Below are 16,122 nucleotides of genomic sequence, written 5' to 3'. Positions count from 1 at the left end.
GGATTCAGGAGATCTCTGTATTATTTCTTATAATTGCATGTGAATATATAATCATCTCAAAATAAATAATTAAAATTATACTCATTTATTCACATTTTAATCCATTAGAAGGAAGGAATCAAGAATATACCACTCTAAAATATGATATTTTGGCTATATTGAACTAAAGGCACTTGAAAAACAGCAGGTATAAGCAGATCATGCTGATCTGTTTCTTAAAAGCAGGAGATGAAATTTCCATGTGAGAGATGCCTTTCCCTACACCAGAAAGAAAGTAGCATTCTTACCAAGGATGGGAAGTTGAAGCCAAAGGAATCTATACAAATGAGCCTTGTTCAACTCTTGTCTGCCTGGTCACTTCTATGTTCAACTTCCTGCCCTAGCTCACATCTCTTTGCTTTATAATATGCTACTCCCTGCCCAATTCAGTACATAAGTAATCAGCTCTGTCTGTGTCCTTGGGATTTCATTTCCTTAGGAGGGCTCCCATGCCATGTGATAACTCATATTGCATTTGTATGCTTTTCTCCTGTTGATCTGCCTTATGTCAATTTAATTCTCAGAGCCAGCCAAATAACCCTAAGGAGGTAGGGGTAAACTTTGTTGCCCTATACACTTATGACAATTGAATTTGAAGCTTTAAAAATGGATGTAGATTTCCCCAGAGTAACTGAGCTTTTTCATGTTATAATCTTATCAGAATGAAAGCTCTGAGTCACCTGATCAGCTGTGATTTGGATCTTCTGTCAAACACAAATGTTGGCTTGAATAAGAATAAATGGAAGGTCCAGGACAGAGGCCCAAAACCTAGGAAATCAGTAAATGAACCATCGCTCCATCTGCCTCACATGCACTGATATCCTACTGAGTTTAAAATCTTTGTACGGTGTGGCTCTCATGTAGGCTTTGCAGCTAATGGAACTAGCTAACTTACTTGCCATTAGAATAAAGTAGCAATTAAAAAGATAAATCTACATTAACAGTCTCTTTTGGAGAAAACAGCTGCTCTGAGATCTGAGAGGAGAGGGAGGAATTAAAATGCATGGTGCCAATCAAAGATATTTCCAGATTGAAAATGCCTGATTTCTAATTCAATCAAAATGAGTGTTTGGAATAAATGTAGAATATATAAAATTCTCATGTCCTTTTTCCCTTTAGATTTAAACAAAAATTAGCTCTATGCCTAGCCATTCACAGTCTTAATAAATAGGCTAAATTTACAGTTCAAAAATATCATTCTTTATCCTGTATACACAGTGATAGACAATGTGTTTTTTAATTCAAAACCTTAAAGATTAATGTTTAAATAGTTTTGGGTAGAATATGTTTCACACAGCATGAATTTGGATGGCTTTTCTACATGTATTTGGTATATCAGGACTGAAATTTTATTTTTCATCTCATATAAAAATACTATAAAAATATAGTAACTTAAAAAATATATAATAAGTAACTTATTAAATAGCCCTAGACCAGGAAACACAGGATTGGGAATGAGTAACTTGACCTCATGATGGTTTTAGTGAGCAGATTCAGTCTCAGAATAACACTAGAACTGATACTAACAATGGCAGCACACAGTGCATGGCCAATTGATTTCAGTGGAGTTATATTTAGTGTGTGGGATAAATTGAATGTACATCCTGGCCAAATGTGGCCATGTTTGTGAACTATGGGAAGAGCTATAGCATAATTTCATATCAGAGAACACCCCATTGAGACTCCGTAGGCATTACATGAAAAATAGCCCCTTCCTATGCACATTCACTTATATTTTGATCATATAAGAAATGTTGGCTGATAAGGTCTAAGGCAAGAAACACAGCTCCTTTGTTAAGTAAGCTGTTTTATTATATCTAGCTCCTTAAATGATCCCACTAATTACATTCAAGTAAAAAAGTGGGAACAAATTGGATGTAGTGAAATTTTAAAACAAGGTTCTAGCACATTGATAACTATTTTGCTAGAATCTATTTAGCTATAAATTACATTTGGAGTTACTGCTATTATTTATTTTTAACTCCTTTGATAGCTTTAAACTCATGGGGGTTAAACTCAGGGCCTTGTGCTGGCCAGGCAGGCACTGTACCATTTGAGACAAATGCCCAGCACTTTTTGCTTTGATTACTTTCAAATAGGGTATCGTTTTTAATGCCCTGGCTGGCTTAGACTGCAATCCTCCTATTTATGCTTCCTGTGCAGCTAGGATGACTTGCACTTGCCACCTTGCCCAGCATTTTGTGAGTTGAAATGTTGGACTTTCTGTCTTGGCTGGCCTTGAACATCAATCCTCCCAATCTCTGCCTCCCAAGTAGCTGGGATTACAGGCATAAGCCGCTGTCTAGCTCAACTCCTTTTAACCCCCCATCATCAAGAGGAAGCCAAATGTACTCTTCTTGGGTCAGGAAATCAGCTAGTGGAATCAATGGAAATTTGTCCCTTTTTTACTCACCCATCCTGATCTAGGATCACAGTCTGACTAGGATCCTGATCTGGGTCTAGGATCATAGTCTGATTTAGTCTTTGTGCAATTGTGTGATATTCAGGTAGTTCTATGACTTCCTGAGCTCCAGTTTCCTCACCCATGAAATGAAAGCCATGCTGTAGATTTCCTGTTAAGGTACACAAAGCACCAATACAGAAGCTAACCCCAGTAGCCCTGAGTCAGTAATGGTCATCCCAAAGTAAAACAGATCAATGGAATTGATCTGAAATTTCTACTTCAAATGATTTCATGATAATGAGCCTGAGACAGAATGTAACAGCCCTTCAGATCTGGTCTCTCCCTGAGTTAAACACATGGGAAACAGAATCCTTAGGGCTTGGTTTTTGCAGATAAAAGAAAAGATAGTGTCCTCTAGTGGTAAGCAGACAAAATAACCAAGAGACATTGGGTTTTTTTTTCTTCCTACTTAAGATTTATACTAAAATTGATCACAGAAATGTAATATAAAGTTATGAGATCAAATATAATTACTATTTGGACAGGATTTTAACCTTTAATCCTTTCTTGTAAAACAATGGAGGAAAATGTTTTTATATTTCCATTATAGAAAAAATTGCAGTTGGGGCTGGTGGAATGGCTTAAGCAGTAGAGTCCCTACCCAATAACCATGAGGCCCTGAGTTCAAACCCTAGAACTGCCTAAACAAATACATAAAAAATTGCCATTTTAATCACATTAGCAACAGAAGAATCAGAGTTGGATATTTTTTGGTCACATATGAACCACTTTATTTTTATATAAACTACTAGATACTATGCTAAAAATGATTTCAGCATTACTTGCAGTAATACTTACAGTTGAACAAGCAGAATTCTTTCCATATACACATAGCAGGGTTTAATTTATTCTTTTGCAATGTTTCTGATGGTCTCTGAGAATTTCATTAAAAAGGAGACTTATAAGATGGGGGTGATCCTGTACTCCCAGCACCCAGGAAGCTGAGGCAGGGAATTGAGAGTTTGAGGGCAAACTGGGTTACTTAGTGAGAGTCTGTCTCAAAAAGAAAAAGGAAAATTGTTGTTGAACCTTTTCTAATGACTCTCTAAGCACAAACTGTTCCTTAGAGAACCTCCCTTGAGTGGATATTATCAGGGCTGGTTTTCATCCAGCTTTTGAACTCTCACAATCTCCTTTCTACTGACTCAGCTGCCCTTGAAATGGAATCAGGGCAGCATAAGATGGTGGTTAAAAGCATAAACTCTGAAGCCAGACTGGGTTTAAATCCCAGCTTTAGCATTTATTGGTGGCATGGGCTGGGTGCCTCAGTTTCCTCATGTGTAAAATGACAGTGTTAACACCAGCTATTTCATAAAGGTTGTTCTATGGTAGAATTAAGCTAATATATGGACAGTGATTAGAACACAGGAGTGGTAATTGAGCAACTGTTATGTAACACTTCTCTGCCTTCTTCTGTCCCCATTCTCGTTCTTCCAGAGAAGTGGGTGACTTACTTGGCGTGGAGTGACTTTGGGTACAACTTCTTGAAGAAAAGGCAATGCATTTTCCAATGCAGTTAGGTGGATTTGACCTTCACTATATAGCACAGCCTACAATTTAGCTCTGTCAATACTAAAAGTGATTATTGTAATTCTGCCTGCCAATTCAGTCTGAGAAGTTCCGAGCTATTCATTGAGGAGACTCTTAGAGACCCAGATAGAACATACTGACCTGAAAAGTAATTCACTATCAACCTCTATAATGTGGACCTACCATATGAACATTCCAGAAATGAGAGCTTGGTGTCAGCTGGAGCAACAGAAAAGAGTTTCACAGAAGTGAGACTTAAGCTGGCTCTTGAGGAATGACATACAATTTGTTAGAAGAGATAGGAGTCTTGTTTTCCAAGACTCATAATAATTTGTATTTCTATATGACTGAAAAAATAATAATAAATTGGTCAATGAGCAAGTCATTCCTGTTTGATGACACATGGTAACATGACCAAGCCATGGCACAGAAATAGGTGATGTAGTTCCTCACTCCTTACTTTTCTAATCACGTGACCTTCTTGCCAGGAATGTTTTAAGTGTTTTGCATATATTAACCTACTCCTTAAAGCAACCTATGGTTTAAATGTTATATTTTCCATTTTGTAGCTGATGACATTGAAGCAATTTGCCCAATGTCACATAGCCATAAGAAATAGAATTGGATATTGAAACCAGGCAGTCTGACCCTCCCAAGCTCATTCTCTCACCTCATTCTGTTTTATGATTTTTTTCTGTCCAAGGGGAGGGGTTGGGTGGACCTTATGAAAGGGGTCAGAGAGGAGACAAGCCTGACCCGAGTGACGTTGGAGGTCATAGGAGGTTGGGAGGCAGGTGGGGTTTTTGGGTGCAGGGTTTGAAAAGACATGGTGGTTCACCCCTATATATCACAGCACTTGGGAGGCAGAGGCAGGAGGATCATGAAGTTGAGGTCAGCCTAGATTACATAGTGAGATGCTATCTCAAAAAAAAATAATAATCCAGACACAGGAGTTTGGATGAGGAATATAAAGAAAAGGATAATTCATCCTACCATGATCCTGCTTGAGAACAATTCTGTACTGCTCATTAATTCCAAGGAAGACTCATAGACACTATAGAAACAAGAGAAGATGGTAAAATGAAAACAGAACTTGACCATCTACACCTCAACTGAGCCACTGCTGGGAAGTGGCATGGCTGAAAAGTAGAAATGTGTTCTCTTATTACTTTTTTAACAAGTGCCTGCCTGGGGGACTAACAGCTGGAGATAACAATTTGAGATTTCACCTATTGGTAAAGTCTGAAACCACAAAATGTAAAAGTATCTGAAAAAAAGATGTTAAAGGAGGCAGAAGAAAAACTCCATCAGAGGTGGGAAGAAGGCCACTCCATGCTGTGAACTTCACCGGTCTGCACAATCTCAGATTCCCAGTGAACCACTTTAAAGAGATGGCAGCAGATGAGGACTAGATGAAGCCAGAAAATTGAACAGTGAGCTTGGGAGCACTTGCTTGCAAAAGCACTTGCTTTTGCACAGGGCAAAGCAAGGAGCATCTGGTTAATGTCTTACTCCTCACCATTCCCCTCATCCTGGGGGCAGCATAGGACTTCTCTGAATCTGCTAGTAGGGTAGAGGGACAGAAAGGAGAGTAAGGAACTGAGTCTTCACCTTTCTCATCTGGAATACTTTTTTTATACATTCAGCTTGCCTCCTTGGCATCACCTCCGTAGTTCCCATCCCTCCAGCTCTCTTGATCTTTTGCTAGTCCCTCTGCTGTCACTCATGTCAGAGGCAGTTCAGGTCCTGGCTCCTGTTCCTGTCCACCTATACTTTGAAGAGAGGCCTGACCCTATTCCTGCTACCTACCTGTCTTAGCCTCTGTCTTGCCCCAGCTTGGATCTTTCTATTTCTTCCATCAAAGATTAGCCAACTCATCCTCTTTTCCCCTTTTGGCTCCCCAGAATTACTCTTTGCCACTTCCATGTTACCTTGAAAAAAATCAGCCTTGCCCGGAGACTTGTTCTGGCATTATCTGGCCATCTCTTACCGATAGGTGGCGTAGTAAACACAATAAGGTGACCCCCAATGAGTCAAGCCCTTGTATAATCCCTCCTCATGAGTGCTGGTAGAGCCTGTGACTTGCTTCTAACTGAAAGAGTATGGCAAAGGTAATGGGATATCACTGTGTTAATCATGTTTTGTCAAAGAAGACTCTGCCTCAAATAGGAGTATAGAGAAAGAACTCTTCACTGGCTTTGAAGATGTAAGCTGCCATGTTTGTGAGAGGGTCTTCTGGTTGCTGATAGGAGCCACAGCCAACAGCCAGCAAGAAAACAGGGGCCTTGGTCCTACAACCTCAAAGGAACAGATTCTGCCAACAACTGAAAGAGCTTTGAGAGCAGGAGTGGGTTTCCCACACTCAAACCTTCGGATGAGTTCACAGTCCAGTTGACACCTTGATTGCAGCCCTATGAGACCCTGAGTCAATGAGGCAGCTAAGCCATAGCTGGACTCTTCCCACTGTGAGAAACTCTAAGCTCATACAAGGGTGTGTTCCCAAGTTTGAAGTAAATGCTGAAAGCAGTGGATAACTAAGAGACAGATGCATTTTTGAGAGGCTTGGCAATAAACCAAAGCCAGGAAAGAGCAGCCAGCTTTTCAAAGATCTTTTAAGATAGAAGAACTTAGCAAAATGTCCCACTCTATGTTACCATAGGTACATAACCCTCCCAGTATAAATACTGTGGTTATATTTTTGAGAAGATACTTGTAGCAGTATCCACCGGGAAGGTGACACCATTGTGCTAGTTAAAATTATGTTGTGCACATACTTAGGTAGGTGATGGAAACAATGAAAAGCTAAAGGACAGTGAGGCAGCCCAAAGATTAGTAGCAGGAGGAAGTCACTTCTCTCTCTAGTCTGAAGGACCAAAGTTTGAGATGGACAGCAGAGTCCTAATTCCCTGGCAGAGGCTGGTGGCAGTAGACTGGCCAGGGAAAAGCAGGGTAATGAAGAGGTCTTTCTGCCACTGGGGTGCTGCATTCCTCCCACTCAGTGAGTTCCCCCAGAACTTTCCACTGGCTAAGCCCAGTGGGACATAAACTGACCGGGGGCCTTGGAAATGTAGCCAAGAGGGGTCAAGCTCTGTCATGAGCTAAATTATGGCCCCTCAAAATCAAATGTGGACACCCTAGTCTCTATGCATTGAGAATGTGACTATATTTGAAGATGAGGTGCCATGGTCTGGTTGTGTTCCCCTCTACTCCATGTATTAAAACCTAATCCCCAATGTGATGAAACTGAGAGGTGGGAATTTTAGGTGACTAAGTCATAAGTGTGACATTCTCATGAATGGAATTAGAGCCTTTATATAAGAGGCTTCAGAGAGGTGCCTGGCTCTTCCAGCATGTGGGGACACAGCAAGAGGGAACCATCCATGAACCAGGATGCAGGGCCTCACCAAATAATGAATCTGCTGGGTATTTTGATCTTGGACTCCCCAGCTTCCAGAACTGTAAGAAATAAATATCTGTTGGTTTATGGAACTTTATTATAGTATCCTGAACATTCTAAAACAAAAAGCCTTTTTAAGAGGTGATTAAGTTAAAACGAGGCTGTTAAGATGGGCACTAAACCTGTGTGGTATCCTTATAGGAAGAGGAAATTTGGACACACAGAGTGACAACAGAGACACACATATAAAGAACACCACGTAGGACCCAGCAAGAAGGAAACCATAATAAGGCATGACAGAAGCCTCAGAAGAAGTCAACCCTGTTCACACAGGGCTGCCTCCCATGAGGCAAGAAAGAAAAGGTTCTGGATTTCCCAATCTGACCACATAAAATTAGTTTTCAAATTCAACACCAACACTGAATGATAGTATTGGGATTCAGAAATCCACACTTCAATATATGCCACTTTGGACTTCAAACAGAAGCCTGTGGGGAGCAGCAAGCTCAGGGACCAGTTTCTTTGATGTTCCATTTCTACTGACAAACCAGATCCACAAAGGGGAATACCTGTCCCTTCAAGTCTTCCTACTGAGGCAGACTAACCAAGGAAGACTAATGTCTTATCACAGAGGAAGAAACTGAAAATTAAATACCACACTCAGAGCCCAGAAGAACTTTGTCCTAGAAACTGTGGATTCTCTGGGCTTGTTTGCGTTCCTGAAAATCATTTTATACCTCCAAACTTGCGTGTGCCCTCCCTCCCCTCTAGCAGCTATCTAAGTCTCAACTTTCTGTCTCCTCCTTGGGTTCTTAGTTTGTATGGCTCCCATGCATGTGTGAGTATTAGTAAGTTAGGTTTTTTTTTTGAGATGGGTCTCACCATGTTCCCAGGCTGTCTTTAAACTCTCATGATTCTCTTGCCTCAGCCTCCAAGTAATTGGGATTATAGGTGCGGACCACCAGGCAGGGCTTTTTTTAATGAATTTGTATGCCTTTTATCTTGTTAATTTATCTGTTGTTAGTTTGTTTCAGCTGACTCAATTACCAAACCTTCAGAGGGAAAAGTTCAAACTTCCCTACAATAGCCAGATATTTGAAGAAATCAACCATGAATAAGAATCAGCAAAAAAGAGCTGGGTGAGGTGGCTCACATCTGTAATACCAGCTACTTGGGAGGTGGAGATAGGTAGGATGGTAGTTCAGGGCCAGCCTGGGCAAAAAATATAGCAAGACCCCATCTTAACAAACAAGCCAGCTATGTGGTTCATGTAATCCCAGTTACACAGGAGGCATAGGTAGGAGGATTGTGGTCTGAGGCTGGCCCCAGGCAAAAATGTAAGACCCTATCCAAAAACTAAAGCAAAAAAAAAAAAAAGGTAGTAGCATGGCTCAAGTGCCTACCAAGCACCAAGACTTGAGTTCAAACCCCAGTACCACTAAAAATAGAATCAACACGAACAACAGAGACATCCACAAGGGATCCAGATATTGGAATTATTAGAGGCAAACTGTAAACAGTGTTCCAGAAATAAACACAGAGACCATATTCGTGTAAATTTTATTATGGTATATTTTCATAAATGTTCTTTCATTTTTAGTTATTGTTAGTCTCTTACTATGCTTAATTTATAAATTAAGCTTCATGGGTCTGCAATAGGAAAAATCAGAGTATGCATGGAGCTTGGTTCTAAGTGTGGTGTTTCAAGCATTCTGGGGTCTTGGATGTCCCCCATGGGTGAGGAGGACTGCAGTGTCGTTCCACACCCTCTTTTTCACCCTTCATACTGGGCTTGGCTTCTCTCTACCATGGACAATCATTCAGTAGTCCTGAGGGAGTCTCCAGCTTCATGTCTCCTCCCTTGGATGGATCTGTCTTACTACTGCTCAAACTTTCCATTTCCCTCATTTCAAGGGCCTCTCATCCTCATATCATACAGTTTCCTTATGGTGTGTCCTTTACACTGTGATGTCACTTTTGTCTTATATTTCCCAGCATCCATCATGGTGCTTTACATCTTTGTTTTTTGGCGTACTTTCTAAAAGCTGGAACACCAAGCCTCTCTTTGACTAAGTTCTACTGCTTTAAAAGTGCAGGTTGGGTAATAGCTGAAAAATGATACAAGAAATGGGAAGCAAAAAATTAAAAAATAATTTTATGGAGAACGCAAAAGAATCAAGAGGAAAAATTACTACAAACAATAAGAGAATTCAATGAAGTAGCAGGGTCAAAACAATACCCAGAAATGTCCACTAAACAGAATGGCACATTTAAGTAAAGGATAACACAAGCACATAAAGTGATGCCCTGCTGTAAAAGGACATTCTCTATTGATGGAGTCCAGGACATGCCACCCCAAAATATGACTGTAGGAGATCAGAATATGCCTCTGTAGCATAAAGATTATGGTGAGAAACTAGACTTGGAAGAAGCTCTGAGATGGTGCCTTTTATAGGGCAGATTTATGACTATAAAGGGGGTCAGTGTGTGAGAGAGTATTTCCCTTCCTGCACTAGGAAGAGAAGGGCAATTCAGTCGCTAAAGACTTCATCAATGGTCCTTTTCTGCTGGGCACCAGTGGCTCATGCCTGTAATCCTAGCAACTTGGGAGGCAGAGATGGGGAGAATAGAGGTTTGAGTGCAGCCTAGGCAAATACTTCATAAGACCCCATCTCCAAAGTAACCAGAGTAAAAAGAACTGGAGGTATGGCTCAAGCCACACCTGGCCTTTTCCCAAGCTGTTCTTTCTTTGTTTTAGTGAACAATGGTATTTAAACCCAAAGTCAAAGCATCTCTTTTCTAGGGATTTACTCATTTCTCTACATTATTTCCCATGAATACAGGAGGTACCCAGGGCAAAAGATTTCTGTTTATTTTCATTTTCATCTTGTTAATCTTTCATGACAGGGCTCCCTCCTAATTAAGAGATATGGAAATAGTTTTACAATCTATCATTAACTTAAACAAGCAAATTGCAGGACCATACGTTACTTTTGGTATAAAGGAGGGAGAGAGATAAATATAATTGTGTAAAAAAAAAAAAGTCTGGAAGAAAAAGAAACTGCAAAAGTGTTTGCTTTTGAACAGGGGATAGCAGAGAGATTGCTGTAAGCAGTGGACAAAACTGGAGTAAGGCTATACTGTTTGCTTTGTGTTGAATCATGAGTTTTGAATCATGTGAATTTCATACCTATTCAAAAGACTTAGAAGAAAAAGCCTTTAGGCAGCACCTCTCTCCTCTGCTTCCTCCATAAGAGGTGGTGAGGAACAAAAGCTTGACATCTGGCAGACCTGGTTTAATCCCATGCTTCCACTCACCATTCTTGATTTTAGGAAAGTTATGCATCCTCTGAGTCTCAATCCCCCCTCTCTCATTTGGGATCGACCAAGGGTTCACAAGAACCCTTTTGGGAGAATATTAAGTGTAATAATGCGGTCAATGTGGTTAACATTTGGGTGGTGGGACTGGGATTTGAGCTCAGCGCTTCGCATTTATAAGGCAGGTGCTCTATCACTTGAACCACACCTCCAATCCTTTTAACTCTGATTATTTTGGAGATTGGGTCTCACTCCTTGCCCAGCCTGGCCTGGACTGCAGTCCTCCTATTTTATGCTTCCTATAGCCAATGGGCTGACAGGCATGCACCACCACACCCAGCTTTTTTCCTTTGAGATGGGGAATCTCACTAATTTTTTGCCTGGGTTGGTTTAGAACCATGATGGTCCCAATGTCAGCCTCTCCAGTAGCTAGGCGTTAGCTACTGGCACCTGGGTAATACAGTATTTTATATAAAATTAGCAGTTGGTATTTTATAATTCATATAATGTATGTACATACATATATATTCACCTAAATTATTAACATACACGTGTGTGTGTGAGCATGCACGCTTAACACACGGTACTGAAATGACCAAACGATCTGTTAGCGTGTATTTCTGGCTACTCAAGTACTCAATTCTCCCTAGTCCCATCCCAGACAGTAGGTTCTTGTGATTTATTCACATATTTATCCCCAATACTGGCACAAGGTGCTCAATAAGAATTTGTTAAATCATTGATGAACTAAGTAAGGCCAATTTTTAAGAGCACCTGGCAGGGGGACCCAAATCAGGAACATTCCGAAGACTCACTCAAGTCACACAAACTCCCAAGGCTGGTTTATCATAAGCTCCTTCTCTCCCTCCCTTCTGCCCTGGTGAAGCCCAGAAAAGCACGTAAGGACCAATGTGAGCTGAAGTTGGAGAACTTCTCTCATGAACTAGCTTCTCCTTAGACACAGAAGGAAGACTGGCCGTAGGAAGGAGTCTGTGCCCAAGGTGGTCTTCTCTCTCAGCAAGAGGTTCTTCCAAGTGTTTGCACTTAGGAAGCCTCAGGGATCCAAACGATACAGAAATTTGCTGCCCATGCTCAGCTTGTATTTCATGCAATCCGGCTTCTGATAATTAGAACAATCCTTTGGGTTCACTTTAGAGGGAAGACTCCAGCTCTCCCACTTCAGCTCCTCCTCTCCTAGCAGCAGCTGTTTGGAGCTGGGTCTACTGAGTGTCCTGTGGAGACCAGCAAAGCTTGAATACCTCGAAGGGGCAGCAGAGCTTGGCATGGGAATCCATTGCCTTTGACTCGACAATTTGTGACTTCCAGTTCAAAATATTGAATAATATTGCCTTATAAACTATGAAAATGTGTTGAAATGGAAAGAAATGTAGGCCACAATTCAAAGTGGAACAACTAAAGAGCAAATTGGAAAATGTATCTACAAGAACATGCTCATCAGTCAGTAGCTGAGTTGATTTAGTGAAACGTGTTTGAAGAATGAAGAAAATTTATAAAGGAGCTGACAGGTAATGAATATTGAACGGGACCCTTGATTTGATTTTGGAACAGAAATGAGCTGTCTGTGAAAAAGGTTCAGTAATGAAAAATGAGGGATTTCAACAGTGGTGGATAATTTTGAGGGCATTTTTTTGGTACTTTTTCAACTGTAAATACCACTGCAGAGGAAACGAATGTCACGGAATCTATATATGAACATTTGTCCAAGAATTTACCTTGGGAATGAAAAACACTAATTGGGTAACTGATTTAAGAACTATATTGTGTTTTTAATTACATTAAAATTACAGCCGGGCCGGGCGCAGGGGCTCACTCCTGGCGCAGGGGCTCATGCCTGTAATCCTAGCTACTCAGGTGGCAGAGATCAGGAGGATTGCGGTTCGAAGCCAGACCCTATCTCGAAAAAAACCCTTCACAAAAAAGGGCTGGTGGAGTGGCTCAAGGTGTAGGACCTGAGTTCAAATCCCAGTACTGAAACAAAAAAAACCTTTTTACTTGAACACTGTGAAACATCATATGAAATTATTATTTCATAAGTCCCAATATGACCCCAGGAAGTAGATTTTTATTACATTTTTGAAGGACTGAAGTTTGGAAAATTTCATCCACTTACTTGTTCATTTGACAAATATTTAATTTAGTATGCTGGGCATATACAGTAGTGAACAAAGAAGACATAAACTCCTGTCCTGGTAGAGTTCAAATTCTGGGTGTAACCAAGTAAATATAGGGACAAACAATAGTGTTCTTTCCTTTCAGACACAGCTTTGTCCCTGAATCTAGGCCTCTTATTAAACTTCAGCTACAAAGTTTCTAGTAAGTAGTCAACTCGTTAATAATACTAGTTTTAAGGAATTAGCAGAGTGCAGACCTAAGACTCAATGGATGGAAGTTCTCAGGACCACTGAGTAACTCTGGGCCACTCACCAGTCCTATGACCCAGTGCCTCAGCTGCAAATGGCCCTCTTATGGTTTTGTGTCCTGATCTGTGGCAATGGAGAGGACAATGTTTGCTCTGGGCATGGTGTGCTCCTAAATCATATGCATACATTTGTGCAATGCTCAACACATTATATGAATGATTTTCAAGTAACATATAAATGTAAGATTTTTAAAATAAGGACCCACTTAGCAAAGGTGGAATTTCCAGCAACCTCAGAAAATTTGCAGTGGTGTCCTGGGTAGCTGACTTAGCTTTAAGTTTGCTGATTGAAAGAGAAGTGCTATTTATTTAAGTTGTCCTTAGCAACAGTTACAGCTGGCAGGAGAGGAGCCCAAGCCAATAGACCCAGGCACAGTCAATGCCACTTCTCAGAGCTGATATCATCTAGGGAGGAGCTAGGTGGGCATTTTCTCTTTTATTCATTGGACAAATATTTGCTGATTGCCTGCCATGCCATTTTGTTCATTGCTATATCCTCAGTGTCCATAACAAACTTACTGTCCTGAAAAGGTTTACATTCTAACAGGAGGAGACGATTAATGTATAGAAGTGTTTAGATTAATAAGTGCTGAAAAATAAAATGAGCCTGGTCAATGGATGGTGGGAAGCAGGGAGACAGTATTAGTCAGGGTAATTAATGCCAGCTGTCTCAACAAATAAACCCTGCAATTTCAGTAACTACCCAGAGCAGGCTTTACCTCACAAAGTATGATTGGGGGCAGTGAGTGACTCAGGGACCCAGGCTCTCTCCATCTTCTCGGTTCTCTAAGACAAGAGGAGGAGGAGACTTAGAGGAGCTAGTTTGATTCTGATTGAAGTGAGAGTGCAGCATGGTGGGTCCCTAGTGGAAGAGGGTTCCAGGCAGAGAAAACAGCAAATGCAAAAGCCTAAGGCAGAAATGTGCTTGTCTTGTTCCAGAAAAAAACAAAGAAACTATGGTGGCTTCTTCTCAGTGGAAGAGATATCCAAGGGCCAGGCCACCTTAGGCTTCTCCAGCAAAGGGAGAAAGTGAGAAAATGCAGTTGTTAGGGACCACTAAGTGTCCCCTAGGGACTTTTCTTTATAAAAGCACACTAAAATGGAAGCTGTTGATAGTTTTAATGATGGCTTAAATGAAATTATACTATATTTTCTAGAGAAATCATTTCGAATGCATTACTATCGCTACTTCCCTGAGTGAAATTATCAGTTATAAATGTATGAGCAATTTTTCTACATATCCAAGACTTTTTAGGGGTAGGGTTTTCCTCACACTTGGGCCACAGGGCTAAGCACCATGATAACCTGTCTGCATGTTTCTTGAAGCTTGATGCCTGGTAAGCACTAAGTACTCACAAAGTGAGTCCCATAAACTTTTGGGGCTTCTGACCTCATAAAATATTGACATTGAAATTCAATGACCCCTATTGCTCACCATGAGAATAGTAGAGTTCTCAGCTGAAAACTCAGAATTTGCTTACGGAATTAAATTAAGGTTTTGCGTTAGGGTTCACACTGTGGGAGTAATTCTGGTGTGCTAGGTTGGTGATTTTGTAAAGGATGCCTAGAATATCACAGCCATGATGAAAATGGTACACTTTTCTGGCCGGGTTCCCAGACTTGCTTGGAAAGGGTCAGAGGACAGGGTGAAATTAATGACATTTGAATGCTGAGCCCCAATTAGAGGTGTCTTCATAGGAATAATTAGGCTAGACTTACTAAGAGGGGATTATGTAGGGAAGAAAGCTTTGGGCAAATTATACAGTAAAGGAAAAGATATGAAACAAAGCAACTGTAGGAGACTGGAGTTAATATTTCAGGAAGCAATGTTTGACCTACTTATCTTAAAAATAATGTAAATTTAGTGAGACATAGGGAAGACCTGGAAAGGGATGGTCAGTCACATCAATAATCTTAATAATTGCTACCTTCCCTGGTGTGTACATTCTGCAATTGCAATTTTAGGACCCTATTCTCTTTCTGGAAGAAGTCAAACATGCTTTCCCAAATAACAATAACAGCAAAAGCAAACACTTGAACTGTGCTGTACAGTTTCTGCCATATATTGTTTCATTTTCCTCATCTGTGGATAGGGATTATCTATTATTACTGAATTCCCACAACCCTAGGAAGGAAGTACAATGTAAAGTGACTTGATCAAGGCCAAACAGCTAGTTAGTGTCAGGACATAGATTGGAACCTGGCAGCCTGGCTCTTAAGTCTGAGCTCCCATTCACTGCACTTCATACTTTCTAGGGAGGAGAGGGGACACATGTAAAATGCCAGCTGTTTGCACACGGTTATTTTATTGGACACTTTCCAGTTCCTCTCTCCCTACACTATGCTTTGCTCCTTATTTTGTGAAACACAGCATCTGCCCTAGCTCTTACTTAGCTTTTGTCGGTCTCCTCCTTCCTTGGCAAAAAGCTCCAGAGGTTACAAGAGGGAGGTTGCAGCTCCATCATTGACCGACCTGGCAGGGACATCCTGTATTCATCCTGTATTCATCCTGTAGTTCAGTCGCTACTCCCCATTGCAAAATCTTTTATCACATGCGTCCATTAAGTCGTTCTAGGTTCATAAACTGAGCACTCGGAGTGGGGACGTTTATCCGGCATGCAAATACTTTCTAGGAAACCTTTTCTAGCTTAAAAGCCCAACGTGTCCTCAGATAATTCTCCGGCCCCGCGGTCGCCCTGCCGCCCCACTTCGCCGCTTCTACCACAAGGGGGCAGCGGCGGCCATGGTGTCGGGCCGCGGGGGCTCGGCCATCGTTTGCTCTCGCCTGGCCCTCGGCTCTCGGCCGTGGATTAGCGCAGCTGGGGACGTGGGAGGCCCGGGCCCCGCCCCCGGCCGGCGGCGGCGGCGGCCCAGCGCGGCAGTCCCGGCTGCAAGCTGAGCGGAGCGGCGCGGAGGGCGCGACCGGCGGTCGGG

The sequence above is a fragment of the Castor canadensis genome, chromosome 6, assembly GCF_047511655.1.
Source record: "Castor canadensis chromosome 6, mCasCan1.hap1v2, whole genome shotgun sequence".
Lineage (NCBI taxonomy): Eukaryota > Metazoa > Chordata > Mammalia > Rodentia > Castoridae > Castor > Castor canadensis.
This window is presented reverse-complemented; position numbering follows the sequence as displayed.